The sequence below is a fragment of the Orycteropus afer genome, unplaced genomic scaffold (genome assembly GCF_000298275.1).
Source record: "Orycteropus afer afer isolate SDZICR_OR568_19922 unplaced genomic scaffold, OryAfe1.0 scaffold00172, whole genome shotgun sequence".
NCBI lineage: Eukaryota > Metazoa > Chordata > Mammalia > Tubulidentata > Orycteropodidae > Orycteropus > Orycteropus afer.
In genome coordinates this window covers 3583795-3590564 of record NW_006921759.1, presented here as the reverse complement: position 1 = coordinate 3590564, position 6770 = coordinate 3583795, and positions in this window count along the sequence as shown.

Sequence of the window (6770 nt, the reverse complement as noted above, 5' to 3'; positions counted from 1 at the left end):
GGGAAATGCAGAACAGAAATTCAAACTCTCGTGAACTCTAGACTTCCTGGAGCCCAGAGGGTGGGTAAACTCGTGAAATTATTCCCTAAGCTAAGCTTTAAACCTTAAACCAAAATTCTCCCCTGAAACCACCTTAAAACCAAACAATAGTTTAGCTTAATTTTAAAAAGATTTGCCTTGAGCATTATGCTTTCTTAAGAAATATATATATGGGATCAAATTGACAACAGCAACTCAAAAGATTAGATAACAATTAGAGGGCAGTGAGTTTATCTTAATGGAGGAGGAACAACTCAGAAAAGGAAAGTGAGAATGGTTGCAGAACTTGAAAAATGTAATCAGTGTCACTGAAATGTACATTTACAAACTTAAGTTGGTATATATTTTGCTGTATATATTGCTTAACAGCAACAAGGAAATGAATTTAAAAATTAATAATAATTAAAAAAAACAGTTGCATTTGCATCAATTCCATTAATATGTTGTTGTTGTTGTGGTTAGGTGCCATCAAGTCGTCTCCAACTCATAGCGACCCTATGCAAAGCAGAATCAAATATTGCCCACTCTGCATGCCAGCTCTGCATTCCTTGCTATACTTGAGCCCATCACAGCAGCCACTGTGTCAATCCATCTTATTGAGGGCCTTCTCCTCTTTTGTTGACCCTCCACCTTACCAAGCATGACATCCTTCTCCAGGGAATGGTCCCTTCCTGATAACATGACCAAAGTAGGTGACACAAAGTCTGGCCATTCTCATGTCCAAGGATCATTCCAACTGCACTTCCTCCAGGACAGATTTGTTAGTTCTCTTAGAAGTCCATGGTACTTTCAGCATTCTTCACCAGCACCACAACTCAAAAGCATCCATTTTTCTTCAGTCTTCCTTATTCATTGTCCAGCTCTCACAGGCATATGAGGTGATTGAAAATATCATGGCTTGTGTCAGGTCCACCTTAGTCCTCAAGGAGACATCTTTGCTCCTCAGCACTTGAAAGAGGTCCTTTGCATCCAACTTGCCCAGTGCTATACATCATCTGGTATCCTGCCTCCTGCTTCCATTGGCATTGATTGTAGAACCAAGCAATGTGAAGTCTTTGAGAACTTCAATCTTTTCTCCATTTATCGTGATGCTGCTTATAGGTCCAGTTGTGAGTATTTTTGTTTCCTTTATATTGATATGTAACAACAACAACAACAACCACCCATATGCAGACTGTATTCTTCAATTTTCATCAGTAAGTGCTTCAAGTCATCCTCACTTTCAGTAAGCAAAATTGTGTTGTCAGTGTATTGAAGGTTGTTAATGATTCTTCCTCCAATCTTGATGCCATGTTCTTCATATAGTCCAGCTTCTTGGATTATTTGCTCAGAATATAGATTGAATAAGAATTATGAAAGGATACAATTCTGACACACTCTCTTCTTGATTTAAACCATGCAGCATCCCTTTGTTCTGTTCGAATGACAGCCTCCTAGTCTATGTACAGGTTCCTCATGAGTACAATCAAGTGTTCTGGAATTCCCATTCTTCTCAATGTTATCCACAATTTGTTATGATCCACACAATCAAATGCTTTTGCATAATCAATAAAACACAAGTAATATATTTCCAGTATTCTTTGCTTTGAGCCAAGATCCATCTGACATCAGCAATGACATCCCTTGTTCCATGTCCTCTTCTGGATCCAGCTTGCACTTCTGGAAGTCCTCTGTCAATATACTACTGTAACTGTTTTTGAATTATCTTCAGTAAGATTTTACTTGAGTGTGATATTAATGACATTATTTGATAATTTCCACATTCTGGGGGATCATCTTTCTTTGGAATAGGTACAAATATGGATCTTTTCCAGTCAGTTGGCCAGGTAGCTGTTTTCCAAATCTCTTTGCATAATTGAATGAGTGGCTCCAATGGGGCATCCTTTTTTTGACACTTCTCAATGAGTATTCCATTAATTTCTGGAGCCTTGTTCTTTGCCAATTCCTTCAGTGCAGGTTTGACTTCTTCCTTCAGTACCATTGGCTCTTGAACATATGCCACTTCCTGAAATGGATGAAGATGGACCAGTTCTTTTTGGTATGGTGACTTTGTGTATTCCTTCCATCTTCTTTTGATGCTTCCTGCATCATTCAATATTTTGCCCACAGAATGTTTCAATAATGCAACTTGAGGCTTAAATTTTTTCCTCAGTTCTTTCAGCTTGAGAAATGCCGACATTGTTCTTCCCTTTGGTTTTCTAACTCCACGTCTTTGTACATTTCATTATAGTAATTGGCTTTGTCTGCTCGAGCTGCTCTTTAAAATATTCTGTTCATTTCTTGTCATTTCTTTCATTTTCTTTAGCTATTCTCCACTCAAGAGCAAGTTTGAGTCTCTTCTGACATTCATTCTGGTCTTCTTTTCTCATCTTTTTAATGACCTCTTGCTTTCTTCATGAATTATGTTCTTGATATCATCCCACAGCTATACATGTGGACTTCACCAAATAGAGTACACAGGAATCAGATTGACTACATCTGTGGCAAGAGGTGATGGAAAAGCTCAATATCTTCAGCCAAAACAAGGCCAGGAGCTGATTTTGGAACAGACCATCAACTGCTCATAGGCAAGTTCAACTTGAAATTGAAGACAATTAAAACAAGTCCACAAGAACCAAAATATGACCTTGATAATATTCCTCCTGAATTTAGAGACCATCTAAAGAATAGATTTGATGCATTGAACACCAATGACCATAAATATACAAAAAGGATTTTACAATGTTCTGTGGCCTCCTTGAATTCTGTTAATAATTTTGTGTGTGTTAATAAAGATGAATTTTTAATCATGTTAAGATAGGAAACTTTTTTGTATTATGAAGTACTTATCACACTCCATATTTCATTATTCATAAATATATTAATTATAGGGAGCTCTGGTAGCGTACGTAGTGCCTAAGGCACTTGACTTCTAACCAGAAGGCTGGCGGTTCAAACCCACCAGCCACTCTTTGGAAGGAAGATGAGGCAATCCACTTCCGTAGTGATACTGCCTCGGAAACCCAAGGAGGGGTCGCTATGAGTCGGGTCCGACTCGACGGCACATAACAACAACAACAACATAGAGAAAACTAAAATAGTTAAGGGAGGTAAGATTTGGGATGGAGATGGTGTTAGTAGTTTTAAATAGGGTTGTAAGAGATGGTAGCAATTAAATAAAATCTTAAAGGGAGTGAATATGAGGAAATGAGGCTCAAAGAGTAAGTAACTTGTTCAAGAAAAAAGTGTTAATAAAGCTAAAATAATTTGAAACCAATTGTATCTGAAAAAAATCAATTAAAAAAAAATACACATACAATGAGTCTGCTCCCATAGCCAACATTCTTTCTACTTACCTCCCTGAACTCCCCATAGTTGAGTCCTCTGAAACCAATACCACAGACATCCCTGGGGGTCAGTTTGGATCTGTCTGCTTCCCCTTCTGATTGGCACTGAGGACTGCTGACTGAGACTGCTGTGTGCTAGAAAACAGGCATCTTGAGTGGAGGCTACACCCACACCCAACATATTACAGGGTGGGGTTGTCTAATAGCAAAAAGACAGACCTCCCTAGGGGTCTGTTTGGAGAATGAAAGATCCCTCCCCACCCAGTAACTGTTGATTGTTGTTGTTGTTATTGTTGTTGTTAGGTGCCACTGAGTTGCCTCTGACTCATAACGACCCTATGTCCAACAGCACAAAACACTGCCCAGTCCTGTACCATCCTCACAATCCTTGCTATGCTTGAGCCCATCCTTCAGGCCACTGTATGAATCCGTCTCATTGAGGGTCTTCCTCTTTTTCTCTGACCCTCTACTGTACCAAGCATGATATCCTTCTCCAGGGACTGTTCCCTTCTGAAAACATGAAGAAACTAGCTGAGACAAAGTCTGATCATTCTTGCTTCTAAGGAGCATTCAGGCTGAACATCCTCCAGGAAAGATTTCTTTGTTTTCTGGCAGTCCGTGGTATTCTCAGTATTCTTCACCAACACCACAATTTAAAAACACCAAATTTTCTTCGGTCTTTCTTATTCATTCTCCAGCTTTCACACACATATGAAGCAATTCAAAATACCACAGCTTGGGTTAGGTACACTTTGGTCTTCAAAGTGACATCCTTGCTCCTTAACACTTGAAAGAGGAGGTATTTTGCACCAGATTTTCCCAGAGCAATATGACATCTGATTTCATGACTGCTGCTTCCACGGGAGACGATTGTAGATCCAAGTAAAATGAAATCCCGGACTACTTCAATCTTTCCTCTATTGATTATGATGTTGCTGATTGATACAATTGTAAGGATTTTTGTTGTCTTTATGTTGAGATGTAATCCATACTGAAGACTGTAGTCTTTGATCTTCATCAATAAATGCTTCAGGTTTTCTTCACTTTTCAGCAAGCAAGGTTGTGTCATGTGCATGTTGCACGTTGTTAATGAGTCTTCCTCCAATCCTGTTTTTCATATAGTCCAGCTTTCCAGATTATTTGCTCAGCATACTGATTGAATAAGTGTGGTAAAATGATACAACTCTGACACACACCCTTCCTAATTTGAAATCATGCAGTATCCCCTTGTTCTATTCAAATTATAGCCTCTTGGTCTATGTACAGTTTCCTCATGAACATAATTAAATATTCTTGAATTTCTGTTATTCACAATGTTATCCAAAATTGGTTATGAGCCACATGGTGAAATTGACTATTGCATATTCATTAAAACACAGGTAAACATCTTTCTGGTATTCTTTGCTTTCAGCCAAGATCCATCTGACATCAACAATGATATCCCTCATTCCATGCCCTCTTCTAAATCCAGCTTGAATTTCTGGAAGTTCCCTGTCAATATACTGCTGCAACCATTTTTTAATTATCAACAAAATTTTACTTGCACATGATATTAATGATATTGTTCAATAACTTCCACATTCTGTTGAATCACCTTTTCTTTTTTTTTTTTTTTTTGAATGGGCAGAAATATTGATCTCGTCAGTCAGTTGGCCAGGTAGCTAGCTGTCTTCCAAATTTCTTGGCATAAATGAGTAAGTCCCTCTAGTACTGCATCCATTTGTTGAAACATCCCAATAGGTATTTTGTCAATTCCTGCAGCCTTGTTTTTCACCAGTTCACTCAATGCAGCTTGGACTTCTTCCTTCAATACTATTGGTTCTTTATTATATCCTGCCTTCTGAAATAGCTGAACGTTGACCAATTCTTTTTGGTACGGTGACTCTGTATATTCCTTCCATCTTTTTTTGATGCTTCTTGCATTATTAAATATTTTCCCCATAGAATCCTTCAGTATGGCAACTCAAGGCTTGAATTGCTTTCTTCAGTTCTCTCAGCATAAGAAATGCTAAGCATGTCCTTCCCTTTTGGTTTTCTAACTCCAGGTCTTTGTGCATTTCATTATAATACTTCACTTTGTTTTCTCGAGCCACCCTTTGAAATCATCTGTTTATCTCCTTTATTTCATCATTTCTTCCATTTGCTTTAGCCACTCTCCATTCAAGCAAGTTTCAGAGTCTTTTCTGACATCCATTTTGGTCTTTTATTCCTTTTCTGTCTGTTTAATGACCTTTTGCTTTCTTCATGTGTGATTTTCTTAATGGCATCCCACAGTTCTTCTGGTCTTTGGACATTGATCTTCATTGTGTCAAATCAATTCTTCAGATAGTCTCTAAATTTTGGGATATAATAAGGGTTGTATTTTGGCTCTTGTAAACATGTTATAATTTTCTTCAGCTTCAACTTAAACTTGCATATGAGTTATTGATGGTCTGTTCCACAGTTAGCTCCTAGCCTTGTTTTGACTTGTGATATTGAGCTTCCCCATTGCCTCTGTCCACAGATGTAGTTAATTTGATTCCTGTCTATTCTATCTGGCAAGATCCATGTGTATAACCACCATTTATGTTGTAGAAAAAAAGGTATTTGCAATGAATAAGTCAATTGCCTTGCAAAATTCTATTATATGATCTCTGGCATCATTTCTATCACCAACTCAATATTTTCCAACTACAGGTGATTCTTCATTGTTTCCAACTCTTGAATTCCAAACAGCAATGATAATCAGTACACCCTGATTGAATGTTTGGTCAATTTCAGACTGCAGAAATTGATAAAAGATCTTCAATTTCTACTTTGGCTTTAGTGGTTGGTGCATAAATTTGAATAACAGTATTATTAACTGATCTTCCTTGTAGACACATAGATACTATCCTATAACTGAAGCATTGTACTTGAGGCTAGATCTTGAAATGTTCTTTTTGATGATGAATGTAATGCCATTCCTCTTCAATTTGTCATTCCCGGCACAGTAGATCATATGATTGTCTGATTCAAAATGGCCAAAACTAGTCCATTTCAGCTTACTAATGCCTACTATTGATCTTTATCTGTTCCATTTCAGTTTTGACAACTTTCAATTTTCCTAGATTCATACTTGGTACTTCCATGTTCCTCTTATTAATTAATGTTTGCAGCAATTTCTTCCCATTTTAAGTCATGCTCCATCAGCAAATGAAGGTCCTGAAAGCTTTATTCCTTCCACATCACTAAGGTCAACTCTACTTTGAGAAGGCAGCTGTTCCCCAGTAGTATTTGGAGAGCCCTCTAACTGAGCTCTGGTAGCATAGCCTAAGGCACTTGACTGATAACCAGAAGACTGATGATTCAAACCCACTAGCCACTCCTTGGAAGGAAGATTGGGCAATCTACTTCTGTAGTGATACCACCTTGGAAACCCAAGGA